Raw genomic sequence first — 17,639 nt, forward strand, 5'->3', positions numbered from 1 at the left:
TGCAACCTTAATAATGTTATTTTAATGTCATTTTTTGTGCATAACACAAATTAAAGCTGGTATAAATCAATGCTGCTCCCTTGAAGTCAATGGACCAGATCCCCAGCTGATGTAAATTGGTACAGCTTCATGGACACCAGGAGAGGAACTGGTACATGTTTAGATTCAAAGGACTAAGTCAACATGAATAAATTAACCAGGATATAATCAGACAGTGGATTAAAGTATTGCTTCCAAGGGATGAGGGACAAATCCTATCTGGTATGGAGTGAACAAAACCCTGATTCCTGAGGTTCAGAAAAGCTTAATTTGTTTGTTTAATTTCATTGTGACCTTCTGGTTTTCCCGGCGAAGTAAAAGAAATGAAATCACACCAGGTAGGTCTCCGGCCTCATTTCCAGATTGAAGAACTAGATAGGGTTTGGAGAAGGTCCAAGCAAACCTTTGAACCTTGAAAAGCCTATTTTGCATAAGCATTAACAGTCCCTTTCATAGTTATGATGCAGCTCTAGGCACCAATGCAAACAATCTTTCTATGGAAGTTAGTCTTTTATGGGACTAGCATTTACTGCAGACTAGCAGCTCACACTGTTAGTCCTGGCTTTACCTTTGCTTCCCTCTCCCTTCCTCTTAAGGAGGAAATTGTTCCACCCTTTTCACTTCTTTATTACTTAACCTCACAAAGGACACATTTATACATGCCCGTACAGCAACATTGCTACTGCGCCGTGCTTTAGTACTTCCTTTTGGAAGTACTAAAACATGGTGTAGTAGCAGCCTGTACTGCACCGTACTCTGGGCACATGGTTTTTAGCCGCTACTTTGGCATAGCAGCATGCTATAGCAGGGGAGAGCACTGCTACAGCGAAGTAGCTGCTGGTCACATGTAGACAAACATGGTCACTATGTCACTGTACAATGTAGCATCATGTGTAGACATGCCCACAGTGGCACAACATTTCCATTTTTCAATAAGAATCTCAGTTCAAGAAGAGTATAGATCTGTGCTGTTTTCTTGGCAAGTGAAAAAGAAAAACTGAAAGTACAAAGTTCAAATTCTGGTATTGTCTATGATACCATGGCTAGTGAGCTATCTTTCAGCCAATGTATTAGAGCATGACTCGGCTCTGAAGGAAATAAAAAGACTGCAAACCATGAAAAGAATGGAAACTACAAGGATGTATATATTTGCAGTACCTTACACAGCCAGTAGGTGTCTATGGCCAGGTACAGAAGTTATATTTACTGCACTGTAGGCAGGCAGAAAGCACTCTACGTCCATAACCGAACAGACAGTCAGGGCACATAGAGTGCTGTAAAAATGGTGGATCCCACTCTAAAATAACCCTGGATGGATGTGATATCAGACTTCAGTAAGTTAAAGCACCATAACAAACATCTGTACTGCATCCCATTGTGACTCATGTTACATCACATTCCTCTAACATCCCATGGAGTATTGTGGCACCCCACTCACCACCCCTTGCAGGGTGATAGTTTAGCTTCAGCCAGTGCTTCACTTCCCTGCCCAAGCACTGAGCTAACTGCCCCCCTCCCCCCCCAGGTGTCACTGACAAGAGTTGGTGAAGCCCCTCTTTCCTCCCCAACATTGTTCCCTCCAGCCAGCTATGAGCCACTGTCTGGTTTTATCACTCAGTGTGCAGACTCCATCTACCTTGTCTGGGCATTTGTAAGGACTGCAGCTTCCAATTAAGTGCTTCACTGATTGTGGACACCACATTCACACAGGAGGCTGTCCAAGATGTTTGTCTTATTCAATGTGGTTTTGAAGCATCCATATCCAGATTGTGGTCTGGTCAGCTTGACCCATGCATTTCTGTCAAGGTCATGCCCAATGGGGACTCATTTGGTGTTGGTATAAAATGCTGTAGAAATAGATTTCAGACTGGATTACTCTGAACAATCATTTCATTTCCATTCACCCCACCCCTTATCTAAATTTAGCGCAACACACAAGGCCACAGTACCCAGTCTGCTGGGCTTTCCATGGGCCCAGAAACCTGGCAGCAGAGGAGCAGTCAGGGCCTGTCTTCTTTTATCACTTGGTCTAATGTCCAAGAGTGCAGGGAATTCATCTGTATGTGTGCAAGTTGTGCAGCCTGTTATGAGTCTGTCTCTGTGCACTGTTAAATACAGTGTTGAGCTCTTTAGTGCAACAGCATCTGGACCACACAGGAGTACAGTAATCTGCTGAGGCAGGGGTTGTCAACCAGGGGTACCAGTCCACATCCTGCTGCTGGGGGTACACTTCTTAAAAAGGTTGAAAACCCCTCTGCTGAGGTATATACCATTGCAAGTACGGTAGTCCTGCGCACTTTGATGTTGGCAACCCATGTCGTGCTGGCTAAATGTCTTAAGGTAGCTACCTGTGCAGAGACTTTACTGCTGACCTTCTGAACGTGATGTTTATAGGTGAGGGAACAGTTTAATGCAACTCCTTGGTAAGTTGGGGTATGCTCATAGGGAAGGCTGTGGTAGCTTACTCTGATATTCAGCGTGTTTGTGGCTTGACAATTATCCAGGTAGAAGACTGATGGTACTGATTTATTGATACTCTTCAATGACTTTGTGCCTTTCAAACAATCCCCTCCCCAACCCTTCCGCCTTAGGCCTAGAATGAAGGTACAGTGCTAGGCTTGCCACCCCCCCCCCCCCTTTGGAGGCAGTATCAGTCTGTGTTACACTGAGTGGGGCCATAAATCTGGGTACTTGATAACACTGTCCCATCCCTCAAGGTCCCCTTGCTTTCCTGAGACAGGCCAGCATGTTTACCCAGATCCATCTGACACAAACCCTAACCCAAACAAACTGATAAATACTGAAATCTTTTCTCGAGCCCCACAGCCATAGTGTAACGAACAGGCCAAACTGCACGTTTTCACTGGTGATCCTCCGGGTGCCATTTGGCAGAGCTGCTACAAATGAGCACCACTGTGGGTAAGACACAGTGGGAAATGGGAATTCTCCCTAGCAAAAGCCCCCCACTCCTTCCCTCCCTCTCCTCCCAGAAAAGACTCATCCCTCTGGGCCCTGATGCTTGGGTTTCCCAGCCCTCATGGCTCCCACAGGAGGCTGGGTTTCCCAGCTGGGAGGTGGAACGCAGGTGCTCTGTCCATGGCCAGCATTGGGTTGTGAGGAGCTGTGTAGTTTCTTGCCCCAGGTCAGGGAAAGAGTCCAGACAAGGAACTCACCCCCTTGGTGTCTCCCTTGTCTGCAGGTTCCACATTTGCATGCAGGAGGCCTGGTTGTGGAGCCCGAGATGCTGGATCCAGGATGGTCAGCCGGACACCTGCAGAACACCAAAGACATGCACAGATGGCACTAGTGACATAAGGACCAAAGGGAACCCTCGATCTGGGGGGTTGGAACAGACAGATTGGCAACTGCTTGTGCCAGTGGTGCCACAGCACTTGAACGAGCCATCCAGGACCAGGAACATGGTGCAAAGGTCCAAGGATGAGGTCTATAGATGGCCTGACACTCTCTGAGGGAGGTTTGCATGCACTACTAAGGAGTTGAGAGAGATGCAGTGTTAAGGAGTTTATGCACAGGGTCAAAGACCACTTGGGATCCAGCTACAACACCCAACTGCCATCAGTGCCACCTCCTGCAGGGAAACTGTTTCCCTCCCAGGCCAGGGTGCTGGGGCTGGCTGCTGCCCCTTTCTCCCCCCTCCCCCCCTCCCATGGAGAGCCCTGCTCCAGGAACTACTCTTTGGGGCAACATGCCTGAGAGTCCCACAGAGGAGGGAAGGACCTTGGATGGCAGTCACGGAGGAACGTTCCATACCACAAATTGATTGGGAGCTGCTGGGGGGCGGAGAGGCCCTGGGACAGGAGATATAGCATGTGAGAGCCACTGGCCCATAGACCAAGGAGCCAGGAAAGCATCTGGTGGGGACTGCTCCAGGGAGCAGCAACGTGAGAGGGGAGGGAGACCAGGCTGCCTGAGACCTGATGCCAGTTCGCCCTCCAGGACTAACTCATTACTTCAGACTATTGGTAGTCACTGGTGTAGGTACAGGGTCCCAAAGAGAATGGGGGTGCAGCCCACCAATCCACCAGGCTAGGCCACTGTGGGCCCAGGTCCTGCTGTGGGAGAGCAATGCAGCCTCTGCAAGATAGGCAGCCCCCTGGGCTCTGGTCCATGTTCCAGAGCGGGCAACATTCCACAGTTAGTCTTCATTAACTGCACAAAAAGTCTAGGAGCTGTAATGTTTAATTAAACCAAGGGGTGGCAGTTTCGCACACGGCATCCCCTCTGCTGCCCCAAGGTTTCGTGTTGTTGAACTGAACCCTCAGCAGCTGCCTGCCTCCTCCCCCTCTCAACAGCATATATGCCCAGTGCTGGCAGGGTCTTTCCTCACTCTCTCAGTGTTAACTGAGAAGAAGGTTCCAAGCTCCAGAATAGGCGGCGTTGCAGTTTTTGTTCCATAAACACACTAACCATTTGGCAGCTTCAACATTTGATTAAAATAAGGCACATCTTTCTCATGCTGCATTCGCCTAGACTCCAATGTGTGCCCCTGGGAGTGTTGGGGAAGAAAGAGGAAGGGGGGCAGTGCCTGGGCAGCCTGGGTTGTGGGCAGTGGTGCCCATGATGCAAGGCCAGAGGAACTTGTGGCAGGAGACCCATAGCCGGGTGCCAGAGCATGGGCACTCAAAGCCCTGTGGCCTTGTTCATCTGGGGAGGGCTCCTGGTCCACTTGCGTGAGAAGGCAAGCAGTCAGCAAGAGCTTCATGGATCTGGACAGCCTGCCGTCTCGCAAGCCAGAGCCATATATATCAGCAAACACCATCCTCTTCAGCTGCCCAGCTGATTGCCCAGTTGTGCCCAAGATGCCTGGGGTGTGTGTGTGTGTGTGTGTGTGTGTGTGTGTGTGTTCACTTCACATAGATTACACTTAGATGCTGAGGGTATTTTATCATCATCTACAGCTTCTCTGGATATGTTTTTTTCCCACAGCTCTCCCAGCCTCCTTGCCTCTTGGTCACCAGGTAAACTTGTGTTCATAGTGGTACATGCCTAGACTCTTTCAAGGATAAGGTCATTATTCTTGCCTGCTGCATTGAGTAGACAGGCCTCTCTTTATGAGACCTAGGGAAGGAGTTAGTAGACAGATTGTTTTCCCAATAAGCAATATTGGGAGGGTTGGCACTGCCCATCCCTGGGAACAGAACTGAGTGGGATAGTCCAGCTGGAGATGCCAGATGACCAACACTGCTGAAGAACAATGCAGGGAATAGCAGGCATGGGGGAAACAGTGAAGAATTAATTGATTGTCTCTTCACTTGCAAGGTCTCTAGGGCCAAAGCAGACCAAGCTCCAGGACTCCCTATCATTGCATTCCTTCTCCTCCTAGCAAAGTCACCGCCTCCACACAGGACCAGGATTTGTCAGCACATCTGCTTGATCAACCTGCAGAGTCCCTGATGGGAGACACACAGCTCACCATTTCTGGAACCCAAGCCTGATAGGTGAGAATACTTTTGTCAGTGGCACAATGCCTGGGTATTCTTACCCCCCCCGGGCTATGCTGTGTTGTGTTTGGAAGTCTGCCAGTCTCAGGACTACTGCTGTAACTCTCCGCAGAGCTGTTCTCCCCTCCAGGGTTGCTGCAGGCATCTCCAAATCAAGCACACAGGATAATTTGCAGATATATGATCCTATGGGTTTCCCAGCTGTTTTCCTCTAACATTTCTTTCTGTGATTCCTGGAACACCTCCCAGAAGAATCCAGAGAACAAGCTTATACCAACCTGATGTCATGGAAAGGAGGGCGTTCTTGGGGAAACACAACCCCTGGCACACAGGGCAAGATTAGACTCTCCCTTTACAAAGGCAGTAGAGCAGGTTCTTTTTTATCACCAGTCAATAGTCAGTGAAGATGCTAGGGAACATTACATTTCCTCATCTCCCTTCTGTGTAATTTAGATATGGAGTCCTGCCTCCAAAAGACCTTAGCACCTAATAGCTGCATAAAGGGAAGCAACAACATGTATGGAACTGCTTCTTTTTTTTTGCCTGTATTTGTCCTCCTGTTCTCCAGGATCATTCACTGAGTGGGAAGCTACCCAGAGCTTTTCTCTGATGCAGGTTTTTACAGTATCTTTCAGGATCTCCTTATGGTACTCTGGGGAAACAACTGTGCCAGCCCTAACTCATTCTGCTTTGCTACCCTCCCTTGACTCCACAGACCCTCCACGGCAGCTGGAAGAATGGCCAGTAAGGTTAGACTGGAAACCAGCAAGGAAATCAACTCCATAAAGTCAAGAAAGGCTGAGAGCTGAGAGCAGAATCAGGGAGCCTAGATCATCCCATCTCCCCTCTTGCCAGGAAACAAGGAGGCTTCAAGGGAGTTACTTGAATCTTGTGCCAGGGGAAAAAACTGGGTCCATGTGTCCCCTGTCTCTGCACTATGGGGAAGTTTGCATGTAGCCCCAAGCTTCTAAATTTTGCACCTCAAGCTTGTCTCTGTATTGGGCTGAGCTGGGGGCAGTAGGTCCAAATGCCACTGAACTTGCCACTTGGGCTCATTGCTGAAGTGATGTACTCCAAAGTTACATTTTACCTGGAAGTGTCTCGGTAGCTCTGGGTTATACCTCATACACGTAGTCCCTGCCCAGCTGTATATAGTTTGTACTCCTACTTTCTAGGGTAGATCTGCCATGGGATGTTGAATATGTCCTAATGGTCAACTGAGAAGCCTCAAAGTGTGACTAGAAACCTCAAACCTCCAAGGCCTTCATGAAGAGTCTGTCACAACAGGGCCAAGGTGAACCAAGACAGCATCTCTGTTTCCATCACGTCCATTGCCATGAGAATGCTGAGCACCCATGACAGTCTGCGCGAACATAGACTTCTATATTTTGTAGGCATAGGCTTTACCCAGCATCATTTTCTGGACCTGGCACTGACTGTATAACTCAATTAGGGACAAATCCTAGCCTCAGGCTGGCTTTGCATGTATATCCAAAGGCAGAAGGCAGCCTCTGGCTTGGACTTCATGACCATAGGGTCCATTCCCAGCAAATGATTCTATCAGAATCACCCATGTAAGAAGGGACTGTGTAAATACCACTTAAATAGGAGTTTGCATCCTTCTCTCAAAGTTGAAATGCAGAAATAAAGTAACAGCCAGACTTGAGTGTGCATGGAGCATTGAGGACAAAACAGTACTAAGCCTTCACAGCATTGATCACAGCAGTGCACTTATCAATGACAGTATGCTCTATGAACAGCCACTCCCTCCCACATGGATTTTCCCCTGGGAGGAGATTTCAGCTCAGTTTGTGAATCAGCACATCCTTATGAAGTCCCAGGAGCTGACTCTTCAGACTTATGGGCCAGAAGGGACCATTCTGATCACAGTCTGCCATCCTGCACAGCATAAGCCATAAAACCTCACCCAGAGATCTCTGTATCAAGTACAGAACTCCTGCTTGAGCTACAGCATGTGCCTTAGAAAGAGCCCCAGTCTTGACATCAAGGTGGCCAAGGACAGAGAAGCTACCATGTCCCTAGCTCAGCCATTCCAGTGTTTTATAGCCCTCTCTGTTAGAATGTTATGCCTTATTTCTAATCTGAATTTGGCCATAGTTTCCAGTCACTGGATCTCATTATGCCCTGTTCCTGCTCCACTAGCAAGCTATCTACACTCAGAAATCTCTTCCCCTAGTCACTTCGTAACCTATCTTTTGAGAAACAAAATAGAATGATCTCCTCCAATCTGCTACTACTTGGTTTGTTTTTCAGGCCTCTCTCCATTCATTCTTGTATCCCTGATCCTCTTCCACTACATCAATGTCTTTTCAAAGTGTGGACATGATAGAGCAATGATCTCCTCTATCATGTTGCACACAAAAGTAATTACCGCTTCCCCACTCCTACTTGAAACTCCCCTGTTGATTGTGTCTACCGGCCCATTGTAGTGTTTGTGCCTTTCAGTTAGGGGACTTGTCTGGAATTCAATTCCCTGCTCTGCCACTGAGTGGCTTTATGTCCTTGAACAAGTCACTTAATCTCTCTGCACTGGTTTCCCATCTGTAAAAAAAATAACAGTTCTTCACCACCCTTCACAGCTCATCAGGACAAAGATTGCCTCTCAGTGTGTGTGTGTATGTGTGTGTGTGCGTGCGTGCGTGCGTGCGTGCACAGTACCTACCTATCAGAATGGGACCTTGTAGCCAGGTGATGCTGCTGTAATGCCAGTAAGATTTTCAATAAAGTCACAGAAACGATTCAAAGTCAGAGAGGGAGTAGCTCTAATGAGTGAAAAGGGTCCATTTCACCTGGGCACTTTTGTGGCCATGACCTTACTTAAGGCAAAATGATTCACCAGAGTTTGTCGTGCCATCACTGTACAATTTACATGGGTCATTGCTGTAACTTGGGTGAATTACTACATTTTTCTGCTGCTTTTAAAGGAGAGGAAGACAACTTAGGCTCATGGAAGAGACTAAGCATGTGAAAAATGTTCCCTTTTTAAAAACGACCATTAGCCAATTGAAGACCTTTGTATTTGCACTGAAACCCTATGCCAAGCCTCTGTCTGAGGCTCATTTCAAACACTCCAGTGACATAATCGCTTCCAGTCTGGCTCCATAATGGAAATGCCAACAGACCATTAAGCACAGCAATATTGCCAGGTCCTACTACAATTAAATTAGCACCCAAGAAAAAGAGATAGATGGCTAGCTCAAGTTAACACAAGCGGCTGTAACTGAAAGGATCTCCAGCGAAGCCTGCAGCTGGATTGTGTCTCACTGTGTCATGGATCGGAGGGCAGGATCAGACTATATCCCTGGAGCACTTCAGCTGCCACATTAGACACAGGGCAGTGAGGATCTTCCACTAAAGTGAAGCAATTTACCTGAGGTCATGCTACCAAAGAACATCAGCCTGCAGCTCTGAAGCCCATGCTGCTTCCACATAAGGAATTTCTCCACCTTACTTAGAGCCATAAGGAAGGAAAAAATGAAAGTGTTCTATCCCTTCAGTATCCTACTCTTTATGACATTGTCATGGATATGAGGGCAGTTATCACAAAGAGATGATTCTGATTCAGGAGCAGGTAAGGCTCTGAAGAAGCCCAGTTAGACACAATAATGGATAAGGAGAAGACAAGGCAGTGACTCCCTTCCCAAAAGATTGCCCCTCAAGTCCTGAGAGGCTCACAGCCTTCCTAAGATACTTATGTCTGACATGGAAGTGGGGCAAAGCAACCCTAAGAGACACTGTGGGGCTGTATTCTCTCATCAGTGTGGGTGAGAAGTTCTCCATATGGGTTATTTCCATTTTCACAGCCTATGCTGCTTAGTAAGAAAGCTCCTATTACTCCATCTAATGGTCAACTGGTCAAGGGTGAAGTAGGACAGTCTTGGCTATTAATTTTGGTTGAGGGTATCAGGAGGTGGCAGGGTAAATGATGAAGAGAAAAGGCAGATCTATACACCAAATGTTTCCATCATAATAATCCCATTCCCCAACAGAACTGGCAAGAGTTATAACATCTCCTAGGAGTTCCCAAGTCGTTACATAACTCAGTGCAGTACACAAGACACATTAAGAAGTTCCTAGAGCAAGCAAATTACCTTGCTAGCAAAACTCACTCAGCTTGAAACATGAGCTAAAAAGTTCCCATGTTTGCTTGGGACCCTGATATTGGCCTGTGGTCCTGGCAGGGAAGTGACAGGCAGTAGCATTTTCCTTTTGGTCTCTTTCCCTTTTTTTTTGCCCACTTTGGTTTGTCTGGGTTTTCTAGGCCAGTTTTGCTTTAGTTAGATTTCTAATTTTGTACCAATGCCTTGGTGTTTTTTTTAAAGGAAATAATACAATAAATATTTGTTTTTAATAACTTCAACATAAAAAGATGCTGTGAGTCACACAACACAGGCATATATATAAGCAAAGACATGCATACACAAAGTAGACACACACACACACACACAAACACACACACATCTACGTGGAGAAAGACACGTACACACTGACACACCCCCCCCAATCAAATGCAAAAGCTACAGCACTTTTCCATTTAAAAACATGGCTTCTTTCCCTATGCTTATGAAAAAATTCCCCCTGCCTGAAACAACTCTTCTAATAATTATTTCTTACAAAAATCAAATTTTGCATGAACAAAAAATAATAATAAAAAAGGATCATTTCTAGCCTGGAACACAAAATCTGACCCTGAGCTGTGCTTCCACAGCTGAGTTAATAAATCTCCCCACCCCCAAAATATGGAAGGAGTTCAGAATGGAAATGTTAAGAGACATAATTCCAGGGGATGTGAATGGCTAATTCTGTACATTCAAATGAAACAGAGGGGAAATATACTGAATGGAGCCATGTATAAGATCATATGAAATGTAAAAAGACTTGTTGTTCTGCACACACACTGCCGCTTCAATCTAGTTCTGTTTAAATGCCCATTCTTTTGGTTTGGCATCACCTCGCCTCTCTATGGCTGAATCAAAAGAGGGACGAAATAATGACACAAAGATTTTTAAAAACTCTGCTCCAGCTGCAGCAGAGAGAAGCCTGAAGCAAAACGTGAGAGCGTGCAGCTCTTTGTTGAAAGAATATGGTATATGAAATGCCTCGCGTATCCTGTTTGGTCCTATGGAGTGAAAGCTCTTAAGGTGGCTCCCTGGGTTCTTTTTTTTTTTTTTTGCTCTGGATCCTAAACTGGACAAACTTCCCACCTGAAAATCCCCCAGAGCACCCCAGGGACAGAAGGTAGGATCCCTCTCTCTGCAGATGGTGGGTGGTCTGTTCTTTTTTATTGTAACTACCACTTTACTTCAGGAAACTTGGCACATCTAGTCAGAAGATGGTTCCAATTTACATAGGTTTCCAGGAAATACATATTATATTTTAAAATATGTCTGCTCTAATGTATATATGCCCTTCCTGGCAAGGCAAAACTGTGTGCAGAATCTAGCTAAGAAGCTATTTCACCAGTTCCACAAAACAAGATTTAGACAGCCATTGCCATGTAAATACATATAAAACAAACATCATGTTGGCAAAAGGGTTGCCTGCCTGGGAAAATGAAGGATTCTCATTATTACCAGAACAGGTATAGCATGGAGAGGAGCAGGACAAGATTACCGGATTCTCATGACTATCTAACATTGTACCTCCACTGTGTGGGAGAGATCGCTCTGATGGGTGAGAGAACCATAAATGTCTTTGCTTCCTGCTTCATATTGCCAACAAAGGAGGAAGTAACACAGAGCCAGTTGTGATTATGGTCATCCCCTGGGATGTTGTCTGTAATCAGTATAGACAATCATACTGGGTCAGAGATGATGATGGTGGTGATGGATTTTGTGATGTTGGGTCACAGAACTGAGACCCTGTAACCAGAGCCAGACACAGGCATGGGCAAACCGGGCAGCTGCCCAGGGCCCAGAAAGGGGGCCCAAAAATGGTGAAAATAATTATTATTGGGGGGCCCAATACTAAAAGTTTGTCCGGGGCCACCAGGAGCCTAGGTACAGTGCTGCCTGCAACTCATGTCATGCAAGGGCCATGGAACAGCACTTAGGTGGGACTGACTTTTAGCTACAACAAACCTTGACCATATATGAACCAGGAACTTTAAGTGAAAAGCTCTGTATCCCATTCTAGAGCCATCCAGTCCCCTAAGCCCAGAGCAGCTCTTCTAAGGTCAAAATTAGAAACATCCTAGAATCTCATAAGGGTTAACAATACCTGGGTCACTACAACCCTGCTCCTAGTTGAAGAGCAGGAGCTCTTCTGTGGCTTAAGGAAGCAGCACCAGCACAAGAGATATGAAGAGACAGAACAGAGAGGGTCACAGATGAATGCAGAATGGGTAAATCAGGAGAGTGGCTTCAGAGCTGGAGGTGGGAGGAAAAGAGCTAGAATGTAGTTGAGGTGCAGAAGGTATTTCCCTAAGTAGCCCCGCTTCATCCAGCTTCATGCACCACTCTGCTGAATGACGGTGCCAGCTCTTCTCACATGGACCTTATGACTTCATTGGTTCCATAAGATGCAATACCCTGGTGGCCAGCTCCACACAGCTGAGCAGCTTTTAGCCATATTGTTTAATGTAAACAAATTCTCTGTAAACATCAGCGCTAATTCATTTTCCATGGGCTGCACAATTTCTCGGAGAAGTTCTACACCAGCTGCGAGCTATTCCCCTCAACCCTGTGCTCAGATCATCTCCCTAAATGTTCATCATGCTTGTGATCACCAGCATGGTTCCCACCACAGGACCATCACAGCCCCCTCAAGACAGGTTCCTTCATGACCACAGCCAGAACCCAGGTACCCTGCCACATTGAAAACCCCGATATCATAGTACCTCACAACCACACTCCCATCCCGGGGTGCAACCTAAAGGATACAATGGGAACTGGAATGTATTTGGATACTGCTGGCCCAACCCAGTCACCAGTTTGTGTTGTTTGAAATAGGGGTTTGGCCTGGAGAGAAGACCTATGCATTAGGAATGAAAGGCTCACCTCCAAGAGACCCTCAGAAAACACTTGATCTATTCCAGAGGCAAGATGTAGGCTCTTCTAAACCTTTTGCCCTAGAGATAAGTCCTCTCTTGGAAGGAAGCCCTTCAGCAAAATGTGTGGAGGGGAACCCTGCCAAGGTAAACCTAACCTCCACATTCAGTGCGGCAGCAGAGAAGATCACTGTGAAAAGCCACACTCCCTGATGTTTCAGCTCAGGTATAGTCCCATGGACAGGGGCCCTCGGGGGCTGGTGTTATTGCTAGGGTTCCTTCTCCTTCTGCGGCCATATCATGAGACTAAATCCCTTGTCTGGATCAGGAGGTGGGTAGGGAAAAATCTGTTCCTCTGGGTGGCTCCTAGAATGCTGACTCCATTTCATCGTGAGGTGTGTGTGCATGTGTTTGTCTGCCAAAAAGTCTTATGTGCCACACTGCGTAGAGAGGGCACCCAAGGTGGCCATGTGATTCCTTACTGCTATTCCTAGGCTTTGAGGAAGCTGAAGGATGTTGTCACATGAAGCAAGAATCACCCAGCTACAGAAATAAAGTCAGGTGAATGCAGCCACTTTGGCAGCAAACTGCTACCTTAATTAGCTCATGGCATTACAAAGGCCAGACACTCCTAGTTATTACAATGGTGTGTCCTACGTGCAGATCTAAGCATCATGCCCCAATGACCTGCAACCCAAGATGAGAAACTGCTTGCACTGGAAATGGATGTGCTTCACACTGTGCCCTGCAAGCCAACACATTTAGGATTTATTGGATACCCCGGGAAACAAAGTTCAGTGGAAAGAGTCATCCAGTGAGACTGCCCTCCCTCTCACTGATTTCTTTGGATCTGGGCATCTGAATTCTGGTGGGGGAGCAAAGAGAGGAATTTAGGATCATGATGGCAAATAATTAAGACACCTTACTGCGGCTCCAGAGGCATGAGTTTGAGCCTCACTCTGGACTTCTGCTGAAGGCAGCCAGCCACCTGTCACCCCAGCTGTAAATGGATTCCAGCCCATTCCAACATCAAGCATCAAATGGCAAACATGATGCCAGCCACACCACCTCCATGTGTACTACTAGCCACAGAATCCAGTGTGTCATAGCTATGCTAGCCCAGTGTGCTGCTAGGTCCAGGCAAACATTAGTCCTTCTTTTTGGAAAGCAGGCATCCTTAATGCTTGGATAACATGGCTAATGAGGCTGGACTGATGTTCTCACGCCATGCACATGAAGGCTTGAAACACTGCTGGCCATACAGGGCTCTCCTTTTTTTGCTACACAGCACACTGTAGTAAGTATGTATGCTAAGCAGCATGTGCATGTATATGAGTGGGGCTGAACAGGACACATGGGTAGGTTCTCTTACTTAAACACACTGATCAAGGCACAGAAAAACTGGGAATATTTTGCAGCCTCACATATTTTTCTAGATGAGATGAATGGGCAGAAATATTGCAGGCCCCCTTCTTGTAGTGTGTATTCATTTGTAATGTTGTTATTATTGTTGCTCTTACTCACTCATTTTGAGCACTTTGTTGGGAGAGGCTGAAAGCCATTTGAACAAAGCTGTTAAACATCAGTATGGCCCAGTCGAATTCCTTGCGTGCCAGACGGCAGCGCTATACAGTGACTTTTCCTATAAACCTTGTCTGGCAAAGGACAGAGACACTGTGTAAGTGCTGGCTGGCGGGTCATGCCACGAGTGTATTCCTTTAAGTAACGGATGGCCCAGGCAGAGTTGCATGGCAGGTAGCACAGACATGTTTGGCAGTGGACGATATACTTTGGAAGTGCTTTTCCAGTGATACATGGAAATTGAGTATTTTTAACTTTATAGACAAAGAAAAATGTATGGATTGTGAGCTCCTCAGAGTAGAGGCCATCCTAGTGTTTGAAAAGCAAACAGTATGTAGGGGGCACTATTACAAACAGCAATAATAGCGGTAATCACAAGTAAATGGAGCTGCCATTCTTAGACAAGGAATAGAAACCGGAGATGGCAAAGACCTATTAGACTAGCTGGTCTATCTCCGGAAGCCAGGTCAAGATTATTCCATCCCTTCTCCAGAGCTTTGTTTTATTTTTCCATGAAATGGGCTGGAACACAGATAAAGGTATGCTTTAACTTGCTTGTCAAGAGACACATTGCTGATGCCCCTAGAAAAGACTAACCTGCTATGTGCCCTACCAGTCTAGGAGCTACAAGTTTCCCTCGCTTTATGCAGGTTCTGAATGTGCAAATTCACTCCTTTGCTATGACCCTTTTTATACCAAAAATTTGCTATATGCAAGGTAAATTCACTCTTATGCGATTGGTGTGGTGGACGCCCGCAGCCAGCTCCTTTGTGCGGTGCACTGTGGGAGTGATGCGCACCAAAATATAGTCTCCTCTGTGTATCTGTACTCCTCGCTCGTTGTCTGCAGCACGTGTTTCTGTAGTTGCCATCCCCATTATCATAGTGCCCTGCGCTTGTGTACTGTCTGCTCGGTGGTGAGTCCCCCTGTTGTCTTGTAAAAGTGGTAGAAATGGGTCTGAGGGTTAGTACAGTCGAGGTCTTGGAATGTATCCTGTTGGCTACATTGTAAAGTGGGTTCCCTTTATGCGAATTAGAGTTATGCGCCACTTTCCAGGAACACATGTACAGCATAAAGTGAGGGAAACCTGTACAGTGAATCAAGACAATGGTCCGGGGAAATCAGGCAGCATTGGTTCTTATTCTGCTTTCCCTGCCTCAGCCCTCATGCTTCAGGCATGCTACATGTCACTGTTAAAAAAGAATAACATCTTGCTTTGCTCAATTGCTGCTCTGAATGAAAGACTCCCATAGCAATTTTAGAAGCCATACAGAGAACTGTCTCTTTAGTCACTGCTGAAGTGTTACCTCCACCAGGGTGGCACACAGGAGTGGTACAAGAGCGATCAGCAAGGCTACATCACTGGTTCAGCAGACAAGAAACAAGAAAAAGTCATGTATCCAGTTGAAACTGCAGTGGAATTTAGGTCAGACAGAATTACCCAGATTGGAGAGAAACCAGAAGGAGGGAACTAGCACCCAAACTCTATGAAAGGTACCACTGGATCTTTAATTACCACATATGGACAGAGGCTGAGGTTTGTTTCACCCAAAACACTCCCCCTCCCTCCAATGCCACATAGGGCCAGTGGGATTACCTCTGACTCAGTGGCAGAATACCACCTCTGAGTCACAAATACCATCCTCTCCAGCATGCTGCCCCTTAGGACCACGTTGAAAAATTGGTTCAGTGCTGAACCGAAGCGAGACTTGGGGTGCATGATAAAACTCCCTCCGCTGCTCACTCAACATGCAACTCGGCTGCTACCCTGACTTCTCCCAGGGATGTCACAGACCTTGTCCAGTCCTCTTCAGCTTGTGCTATCCAACGTAAGTGCAGGACACGGTGATCTGGCTGCAAACCAGAGCTTTTTGGGAGGAAAAGAGGTGATCCTTCTCTCCTTCTGCTCCCTGGGGGGCTTCTAGAAAGAGCTCTCAACCGCTCTCCTCCAGGAACTGCCTGCAGCAGAAGCACACAAACTCTCACGGCCAAGGCAGCCCAGTGCCCTCCTGAGGAAGCTTTATTACTAGCGCATAAGGCAGTCAACCAAACGGACAGATAAGCAGGGACTCCAAAGGTGTGCAGACAGCTGCAGGCCTGATCCAACCCCCTCAGTGGGTAGGTGACTGAAAAACATCCTTTGACTTCCAGAGGTGCTGCACACAAGCCCCTTCTGGGGCTCACATGCTGCTCATAGTGACAATCGTAAACCTGCCACCCCACAGATCCCCCAGGCAGGACCCTGGCAATACATCATGGGACATACAGGAGCTGACAAACCTTGGGGTGCGCACTGGGTACCTCCATTAAAAGCCAAACAGCGGGAGCGTGAGTCCTGGCTCTTCTCCCCTATCAGGGAGGGAGGGAGGGATTCGTCTTTGCCCCTGAAGGTCTCCCCAAGGAGCAAAGAGGGGCAGAGCCGGGGGCAGCACAGAAGCGGGGCGCGGGTGAGGCACTGCCAACCACTGGCAGCATGCACATCTTGGACCCAGGGCCAGCAGGGAGAGGCTGTGTGACAGGCTCAGGACCAGGGCGAGGGGGCTCCCCGCTTGGCAGCACCAAGGCTGCACACAGAGTCCCTTTTTCCTCTGGGTCCCCCGGCGGGGCAGAGCTGCAGAGGGGCGCCTGGGGGTGCCAGGAGGAGACCCCGGGCGTGTCCCCGCCACGGGGAGCCCCCCAACCCAGCGGCCAGACAGCGCGGGAGAGCTGGCGGCTGGGAGCCGAGCCGAGCCGAGCCGGGCCGGGCTCTCGCCGCTCGCGCGGAAGCAGCTGACTGGCTGGGCGGCTGCCAGGCCGTCTGCTGCTGGATCGCGCCGCGGCAACGTGCAGCCCGGCATGTCGGCGCGGGCCGCCCCCGGCTCCTGCCGCGCCTGCCCGCCCCGCCCTCGCCGGCCGCACGGCTCCTCCGCCCCCGCAAGCCCCTAGTCTGCGCTCGGTTGGCTCTCCCACCTCCATGCTGTGCCCAGGACTCTCCCCACAACACCCCCCCCCCAGCTGTGCCCTAGGCTCTCCCCATGACCCCCCCAGCTGCGCTCTGGGCTCTCCGCGACAAGCCCCGTGATCTGTACCCTGGACTCTCCCCGCAACCCACACCCCCAGCTGTGCCCTCGCCTCCCCCTATAACCCCTCCTGCCCAGCCCAGCTGTGCCCAGGTCTCTCCCCACAACGGATCAGGACACCCAGCTTTCTGGCCCAAGCTGCAGGATCTAAGTCAACCTGCCAGGCTCTGAGCCGCCTGCCCTAAGCACTGGCCAGTGCTGAGCACCAGGAGAGGAGCCCACTGCCAACGCAGGGGCCAGCACCCCAGTCCCATTTTCTATCAACCAGGCCCCTTCCCCAGCCAGGGGTCTCCTGGCCTCTGCCCCGCAGTCACCCCTCCAGCCAAAGGGACTCTGCCTCATTTCAGGCCAGCAAGAGCACCCACTGGACCGGCTAATCCCAGTACTGCCAGCCCCAAAACATTCAACTTGCTGGCTTAAAAAAGCAAGAGGTTTCAAAGAAACAAATACCAGCCTCTTCTAATTGCCCCCCCCCCCCCCCCTTTGCTG

At 48.3% G+C, this 17,639-nt stretch overlaps 1 long non-coding RNA gene across 3 annotated transcripts in view; it reads right to left on the bottom strand.

Moving 5' to 3' along the window:
* Nucleotides 1-17,639, bottom strand: part of LOC109286437 (uncharacterized) — an 85,947-nt gene that overhangs the window by 50,139 nt on the left and 18,169 nt on the right. For all 3 annotated transcript variants that reach the window (XR_009456370.1, XR_009456369.1, XR_009456368.1), the window contains exons 2-3: nucleotides 3,213-3,310; nucleotides 1,676-1,886 (exon numbers count right to left, since the gene is read on the bottom strand). This is a non-coding gene — a long non-coding RNA (uncharacterized LOC109286437). The remainder of the gene's footprint in view (nucleotides 1-1,675; nucleotides 1,887-3,212; nucleotides 3,311-17,639) is intronic.

The sequence above is a fragment of the Alligator mississippiensis genome, chromosome 1, assembly GCF_030867095.1.
Source record: "Alligator mississippiensis isolate rAllMis1 chromosome 1, rAllMis1, whole genome shotgun sequence".
Lineage (NCBI taxonomy): Eukaryota > Metazoa > Chordata > Crocodylia > Alligatoridae > Alligator > Alligator mississippiensis.